We start from the raw sequence: 9,652 nt of genomic DNA, 5'->3' as shown, positions 1-9,652 counted from the left end.
ACTACACAATGGTGGTCCAGCACAAACCTTTAGCTAGGCCTCCAACACTCTTCCTGCTTTCCCTGGATGGACAACTGGGAAGTAGGATGGAGACCATTCTAGGTCAGAAGTCATGCCACAGCTGACCACAGCTCTGTTTCCTCTCTCTCATGGTGTCTGAGGCAAAGGACAGTATTCTTGGTGCAAAAGCACAAACTTTACTTCTGGATTTCCATGAAAACCACTCTAAATACAGCCTAGCCCTCACATTGCCTTTCATTGGGCCATTTTAAGAACCTAACCATCAAATAGGAGATAATTATACCATCTCATATTTGATCTACATTCCTCATTTCCTTCTCAGTTAGACGCCTCTGAAAAAATAATCAGATCAACAGACTCCAGCACAAGACAAATAAAGCAAACATTAAAAAAAAAGACACAGACTGAATTCCAAGGTGAGCAGGTAGCTTCTCCCTGTTCCATGACTACAGACTATTCCTAATCATCAAAACTATCATAGTATTAAATGTTCTTGTTCAAAAGCCTGGGAAAACAAATAAGGGTAAATCAGTGGAAATTCACGAGTATTACTAAAAAAAAACAACTCAAGTACTTTCTCTTCGAACAGTAAGTGAGAATTGTTATCTTTGTGTCAAAATGATGTCATCATGCACTTTCATGGTTCCAAATGACCTCAAACCCTGTTCATGTACCTCCTTACAATCACATATTTCACAGATTGGTGAAAGAGTTCAACACTAATAGAAAACCTGGCCATTGATACTCATTTGAATCAACTGGATTATTAAATATAGGTTTAAAAAATCTTTCAAAATGTTCGTAAAAGATTACACTACCAAATCATACAATTGCTGGATAGTGAGTAGTAAAACACAGAAGTAAACAATATGAAGTTAAAAAGAATTTATTTAAAGAAAAAGAAAAAGAATTTATTTGAATCCCAGCTCCATAGCCTACCAGCTGAGTGACTATGGGTGTGTTATTTGAACTCTATGATGGTTAGTTTTACATGTCATCTTGACTGGGCCACAGTGCCCAGATATGTATCAATAGTTAAACATTATTTTGGATGTTTCTGTGAGGGTGTTTTGGGTGATATTAACACTTTTCCAGCTTTATTGAAATATAATTGAAAAAACTGTATGCATTTAAAGTATACAACATGATAACTTGATTGTATATATACATTGTGAAATTATTACCACATTAAGTTAATTAACACATCCATCATCTAACATGTTTTTTGTTTTTTGAGTGAAAATGCTTAAGATTTACTCTCTCAAAAAATTTCAAGTATACAATACAGTATAATTAACTATAGTCACTATGCTAAACATTAGGTTGCCAGGAGTTAGGGGCAGGGGAAATGGGGAGATGTTGGGTGAAAGGGTACAAACTTTTAGCTATGAGATGAATAACCTCAAGGATCTAATACACAGCATAGTGATTATAGTCAATACTGTATTATATACCTGAAAGTTGCTCTGAGAGTAGAGCTTTAAGGTACCCCAAACAACAACAATGAAATGGTAATTATGGAAGGTGAAGGATGTATTAACTAACCTGACTGTGGTAAATATTTTGCAATGTATATATGTATGAAATCATCACATTATATACATTAAACTTACACAGTGTTATATATCAATTATATCTCAATAAAGCTGAGGGGAAAATCAATAGATTGTCTTGAAGTTAGCACTAAACAAACAGAAAAAGAAATGGAAAATTAACCTATTCAAAATGACAACAAAAACAAATCCAACAAAACAAACTCAAGAAATCTGCTTTTGACCATTCCCAGGGACAAAGCAGGAAAAACCCAAGTTCTAAGAAAGGTCTGTGTAGGGGGAGATTCAAAATGGCGGAAGAGTAAGATGAGATCCCCTTCCTCCCCACAAATACATCAGAAATACATCTACATGTGGAACAACTCCTACAGAACACCTACTGAATGCTGGCAAAAGACCTCAGACCTCCCAAACGTCAAGAAACTCCCCACATACCTGGCTAGGGCAAAAGAAAAAAGAAAAAACAGAGACAAAAGAATAGGGACGGGACCTGCACCAGTGGGAGGGAGCTGTGAAGGAGGAAAGGTTTCCACACACTAGGAATCCCCCTCGCGGGCGGAGACTGCGGGTGGCAGAGCAGGGAAGCTTCGCAGCCATGGAGGAGAGCGCAGCCACAGGCATGCGGAGGGCAAAGTGGAGAGATTCCCGCACAGAGGATCGGTGCCAACCAGCACTCACCAGCCCAAGACGCTTGTCTGCTCACCAGCCGGGACAGGTGGGGGCTGGGAGCTGAGGCTCAGGCTTCGGAGGTTGGATCCCAGGGAGAGGACTGAGGTTGGCTGCGTGAACATAGCCTGAAGGGGGCTAGTGCGCCACAGCTAGCCGGGAGGGAGTCCGGGAAAAAGTCTGGAGCTGCCGAAGATGCAAGAGACTTTTTCTTCCCGCTTTGTTTCCTGGTGCACAAGGAGAGGGGATTAAGAGTGCTGCTTAAAAGAGCTCCAGTGACGGGTGTGAGCCGCGGCTATTAGCGCGGACCCCAGAGATGGCCATGAGATGCTAAGGCTGCTGCTGCCGCCACCAAGAAGCCTGTGTGCAACCTCACGTCACTTTCCACACCTCCCCTCCCGGGAGCCTGTGCAGCCTGCCACTGCCAGGGTCCCGTGATCCAGGGACAACTTCCCCGGGAGAATGCACGGCGCACCTCAGGCTGGTGCAACATCACGCCGGCCTCTGACGCCGCAGGCTCGCCCTGCGTTCCGTACCCCTCCTCCCCCCAGCCTGAGTGAGCCAGAGCCCCCGAATCTGCTGCTCCTTTAACCCCATCCTGTCTGAGCAGAAAACAGACGCCCTCAGGAGACCTACAGGCAGAGGCGGGTCCAAATCCAAAGCTGAACCCCAGGAGCTGTGGGAACAAAGAAAAGAAAGGGAAATTTCTCCCAGCAGCCTCAGGAACAGCAGATTAAAACTCCACAATCAACTTGATGTACCCTGCATCTGTGGAATACCTGAATAGACAACAAATCATCCTAAACTGAGGAGATGGACTTTGGGAGCAATGATATACGTATTTTTTTTCCAATTTTCTCTTTCTGTGAGTGTGTATGTGTATGCTTCTGTGTGTGATTTTGTCTGTATAGCTTTGCTCTTACCATTTGTCCTAGGGTTCTGTCTGTCCGTTTTTGTTTTTTTGGGTTTTTTTAGTATGGTTTTTAGCACTTGTTATCATTGGTGGATTTGTTTTCTGGTTTGGTGGCTCTCTTCTTTCTTTCTTTTTTTTTAATTACTTTAAAAAATTTTTTTTCATAATTATTTTTAATTTTAATAATTTTTAAATTCTATTTAATGTTATTTTATTTAATTTTCTTCTTTGTTTCTTTCTTTTTTATTTTTCTCCCTTTTATTCTAAGCCATGTGCTTGACAGACTCTTGGTGCTCCAGCCAGGCATCAGGGCTGTGCCTCTGAGGTGGGAGAGCCAAGTTCAGGACACTGGTCCACAAGAGACCTCCGAGCTCCACATAATATCAAACAGCGAAAATCTCCCAGAGATCTCCATCTCAACGCCAAGACCCAGCTCCACTCAATGACCAGCAAGCTCCAGTGCTGGACACCCTATGCCAAAAAACTAGCAAGAGAGGAACACAAACTCACCCATTAGCAGAGAGGCTACCTAAAATCATAATAAGTCAACAGACACCCCAAAACACACCACCAGACGTGGACCTACCCACTAGAAAGACAAGATCCAGCCTCATCCACCAGAACACAGGCACTAGTCTCCTCCATGTGGAAGCCTACACAACCCACTGAAACAACCTTAGCCGCTGGGGGTAGACACCAAAAAAAACGGGAACTACAAACTTGCAGCCTGCGAAAAGGAGACCCCAAACACAGTAAGTTAAGCAAACTGAGAACACAGAGAAACACACAGCAGATGAAGGAGCAAGATAAAAACCCACCAGACCTAACAAATGAAGAGGAAATAGGCAGTCTACCTGAAAAAGAATTCAGAATAATGACAGTAAAGATGATCCAAAATCTTGGAAATAGAATGGAGAATACAAAAGAAGTGTTTAACAAGGACCTAGAAGAACTGAAGAGCAAACAAACAGTGATGAATAACACAATAAATGTAATTAAAATTTCTCTAGAAGGGATCAAGAGCAGAATAACTGAGGCAGAAGAACGGATAAGTGACCTGGAAGATAAAATAGTGGAAATAACTACCGTGGAGCAGAATGAAGAAAAAAGAATGAAAAGAATTGAGGACAGTCTCAAAGACCTGTGGGGCAACATTAAACACACCAACATTTGAATTATAGGGGTCCCAGAAGAAGAAGAGAAAAAGAAAGGGACTGAGAAAATATTTGAAGAGATTATATTGAAAACTTCCCTAATATGGGAAAGGATATAGTTAATCAAGTCCAGGAACCACAGAGAGTCCTATACAGGATAAATCCAAGGAGAAACACGCCAAGACACATATTAATCAAACTATCAAAAATTAAATACAAAGAAAACATATTACAAGCAATGAGGGAAAAACAACAAATAGCACATAAGAGAATCCCCATAAGATTAACAGCTGATCTTTCAGAAGAAACTCTGCAAGCCAGAAGGGAGTGGCAGGACATATTTAAAGTGATGAAGGGGAAAAACCTACAACCAAGATTACGCTACCCAGCAAGGATCTCATTCAGATTTGATGGAGAAATTAAAACCTTTACAGACAAGCAAAAGCGAAGAGAATTCAGCACCACCAAACCAGCTTTACAACAAATGCTAAAGGAACTTTTCTAGGCAGGAAACACAAGAGAAGGAAAAGACTTACAATAACAAACGCAAAACAATTAAGAAAATGGTAATAGGAACATACATATCGATAATTACCTTAAAAGCAAAAGGCTTAAATGTTCCTGCCAAAAGACACAGACTGGCTGAATGGATACAAAAACAAGACCCATATATATGCTGTCTACAAGAGACCCACTTCAGAGCTATGGACACATACAGACTGAAAGTGAGGGATGGAAAAAGATATTCCATGGAAATGGAAATCAAAAGAAACCTGGAGTAGCAATTCTCATATCAGACAAAATAGACTTTAAAACAAAGACTATTACAAGAGACAGAGAAGGACACTACATAATGATCAAGGAATCAATCTAATATGAAGATATAACAATTGTAAATGTTTCTGCACCCAACACAGGAGCACTTCAATACATAAGGCAAATACTAACAGCCTTAAAAGGAGAAATAGACAGTATCAGAATCATAGTAGGGAACTTTAACACACCACTTTCACCAATGGACAGATCATCCAAATTGAAAATAAATAAGGAAACACAAGCTTTAAATGATACATTAAACAAGATGGACTTAGTTAACTGACATTTAGAGGACATTCCATCCAAAAACAACAGAATGCACTTTCTTCTCAAGTGTGCATGGAACATTCTCCAGAATAGAGCACACCTTGGGTCACAAATCAAGGCTTGGTAAATTTAAGAAAATTGAAATCATATCAAGTATCTTTTCCGACCATAACACTATGAGACTAGATACCAACTACAGGAAAAAATCTGTGAAAAATACGAACACCTGGAGGCTAAACAATACACTACTTAATAACCAAGAGATCACTGAAAAAATCAAAGAAGAAATTTAAAAATACCTAGAAACAAATGACAATGAAAACACGACGACTCAAAACCTATGGAATGCAGCAAAAGCAGTTCTAAGAGGGAAGTTTCTGGCAAAACAATCCTACCTTAAGAAACAAGAAACATCTCAAATAAACAACCTAACCGTATACCTAAAGCAATTAGAGAAAGAAGAACAAAAAAACCCCAAAATTAGCAGAAGGAAAAAAATCATAAAGATCAGATCAGAAATAAATGAAAAAGAAATGAAGGAAACAATAGCAAAGATTAAAACTAAAAGCTGGTTCGTTGAGAAAATAAGCAAAATTGATAAACCATTAGCCAGACTCATCAAGAAAAAATGGGAGAAGACTCAAATCAATAGAATTAGAAATGAAAAAGGATTAGTAACAACTGACACTGCAGAAATACAAAGGATCATGAGAGATTAATACAGGCAACTATATGCCAATAAAATGGACAACCTGGAAGAAATGGACAAATTCATAGAAATGCATAACCTGCTGAGACTGAAACAGGAAGAAATAGAAAATATGAAAAGACCAATCACAAGTAATGAAATTGAAACTGTGATTAAAAATCTTCCAACAAACAAAAGCCCAGGACCAGATGCCCTCACAGGCGAATTCTACCAAACATTTAGAGAAGAGGTAACACCTATCCTTCTCAAACTCTTCAAACTATAGCAGAGGGAGAACACTCCCAAACTCATTCTATGAGGCCACCATACCCTGATACCAAAACAAGACAAATATGTCACAAAAAAGAAAGCTACAGGCCAATGTCACTGATGAACATAGATACAAAAATCCTCAGCAAAATACTAGCAAACAGATTCTAACAGCACATTAAAAGGATCATACATCATGATCAAGTGGGGTTTATCCCAGGAATGCAAGGATTCTTCAATATAAACAAATCAATCAATGTGATACACCACATAAACTGAAGAATAAAAATTGTATGATCATCTTAATAGATGCAGAAAAAGCTTTTGACAAAATTCAACACCCATTTATGATAAACACTCTCCAGAAAGTGGGCATAGAGGGAACCTACCTCAACATGATAAAGGCCATATACGACAAACCCACAGCAAACATCATTCTCAATGATGCATTGAGAAAGCATTTCCACTAAGATCAGGAACAAGACAAGGATGTCCACTCTCAACACTATTATTCAACACTTTTGGAAGTCCTAGCCACAGCAATCAAAAAAGAAAAAGAAATAAAAGGAATCCAAATAGGAAAAGAAGAAGTAAAACTGTTTGCAGATGACATGATACTATACATAGAGAATCCTAAAGATGCTACCAGAAAACTACTAGAGCTAAGCAATGAATTTGGTAAAGTAGCAGGATACAAAATTAATGCACAGAAATCTCTTGCATTCCTATACACTAATGATGAAAAATCTGAAAATGAAATTAAGAAAACACTCCCATTTACCACTGCAACAAAAAGAATAAAATATCTAGGAATAAACCTACCTAAGGAGACAAAAGACCTGTAGGAGAAAATTATGACACTCATGAAAGGAATTAAAGATGATACAAATAGAAGGAGTGATATACCATGTTCTTGGATTGGAAGAATCAACATTGTGAAAATGACTCTACTACCCAAAGCAATCTACAGATTCAATGCAACCCCTATCTAATTACCAATGGCATATTTCACAGAACTAGAACAAAAAATTTCACAATTTGTATGGAAACACAAAAGATCCTGAATAGCCAAAGCAATTTGAGAAAGAAAAACGGAGCTGAAGGAATTAGGCTCCCTGACTGCAGACTATACTACAAAGCTACAGTAAACAAGACAGCATGGTACTGGCACAAAAATAGATATACAGATCAATGGAACAGGATAGAAAGCCCAGAGATAAACCCACGCACTTATGGTCACCTTATCTTTGATAAAGGAGGCAAGAATATACAGTGGAGGAAAGACAACCTCTTCAATAAGTGGTGCTGCGAAAACTGGACAGCTACATGTAAAAGAATGAAATTAGAACACTCCCTAACACCATACACAAAAATAAACTCAAAATGGATTAAAGACCTAAATGTAAGGCCAGACACTATCAAACTCTTAGAGGAAAACATAGGCAGAACACTCTGACATAAATCACAGCAAGATCCTTTTTGACCCACCTCCTAGAGAAATGGAAAGAAAAACAAAAATAAACAAATGGGACCTAATGAAACTTAAAAGGTTTTGCACAGCAAAGGAAACCATAAAAAAGACCAAAAGACAACCCTCAGAATGGGAGAAAATATTTGCAAATGAAGCAACTGACAAAGGTTAATCCCCAAAATTTACCAGCAGCTCATGCAGCTCAATATCAAAAAAACAAACAACCCAATCCAAAAATGTGCGGAAGATCTAAATAGACATTTCTAGAAAGAAGATATACATATTGCCAACAAACACATGAAAGAATGCTCAACATCATTAATCATGAGAGAAGTGCATATCAAAACTACAATGCGATATCATCTCACACCAGTCAGAATGGCCATCATCAAAAAATGTACAAACGATAAATGCTGGAGAGGGTGTGGAGAAAAGGAGACCCTCTTGCGCTGTTGGTGGGAATGTAAATTGATACAGCCACTATGGAGAACAGTATGGAGGTTCCTTAAAAAACTAAAAATCGCACTACCATACAACCCAGCAATCCCACTACTGGGCATATACCCTGAGAAAACCATAATTCAAAAAGAGTTATGTACCACAATGTTCATTGCAGCTCTATTTACAATAGCCAGGACGTGGAAGCAACCTAAGTGTCCATCAACAGATGAATGGATAAACAAGAAGTGGCACATATATACAATGGAATATTACTCAGCCATAAAAAGAAATGAAATTGAGTTATCTGTAGTGAGGTGGAAGGACCTAGAGTCTGTCATACAGATTGAAGTAAGTCAGAAAGAGAAAAACAAATACCATATGCTAACACATATATATAGAATTTAAAAAACAAACAAATAAAAAATGGTCATGAAGATCCTAGGGACAAGATGGGAATAAAGATGCAGACCTACTAGAGAATGGACTTGAGGATATGGGGAGGGGGAAGGGTAAGCTGGGACAAAGTGAGAGGGTGGCATGGACATATATACAGCACCAAATGTAAAATAGCTAATGGGAAGCAGCCGCATAGCACAGGGAGATCAGCTCGGTGCTTTGTGACCACCTAGAGGGGTTGGATACGGTGGGTGGGAGGGAGGGAGATGCAAGAGGGAAGAGATATGGGTATATATGTATATGTATAACTCATTCACTTTGTTATAAAGCAGAAACTAACACACCATTATAAAGCAATTATACTCCAATAAAGATGTTAAAAAATAAAATAGAATAAATACATCTATTATGGATGCATGTTAAAAAAAAAGTCTATGTAACTAAAGATCTAGTAGGACATGTCATGTATATTGCAAGTAAAACCAAAAATGTATATGCAATTTTCAAATACCAACCCCAAATCGAAGATCAAAAGGGCAAACACTCCAAATTACACGTGTTTGGTCTGTAGTCTAGATAAGCTACATAGGCAACCCTATGTAGCTTATCTAGAAAAGATAGACCCAGGGGTTTATTAATTCAAATATGTTAATAATTCCTCAGGGGTAGACTGGTACATTTCTTAGTGTCTTATCAAGATTTTTATTAACCAAGATAATGTCAGCAGTGTAAAATTCACGGAAAAGTTTTCAGCATGTCCTATACTTGGGAACAGTTAAGAAAGCATAGGAAATAACAGTTTCTTGAAAACATTGAGTCCTGACGCTTTTAGGAAAAAAAAGTGTATATAATCTTTTCTATTTCTTCCACACTTAGTTATTTTTCTGTTCAAGTTTCCTAGTTCTTGATTCAATTTCAATAATTTTAATTTTTTCAGAAATTTATTTTCTTGAGACTAAATATTTTTGGTATAGTTTCACATATTCTTATCTATTC

This window comes from Pseudorca crassidens, chromosome 4, assembly GCF_039906515.1.
Source record: "Pseudorca crassidens isolate mPseCra1 chromosome 4, mPseCra1.hap1, whole genome shotgun sequence".
In the NCBI taxonomy this organism is placed as follows: domain Eukaryota; kingdom Metazoa; phylum Chordata; class Mammalia; order Artiodactyla; family Delphinidae; genus Pseudorca; species Pseudorca crassidens.
This window is presented reverse-complemented; position numbering follows the sequence as displayed.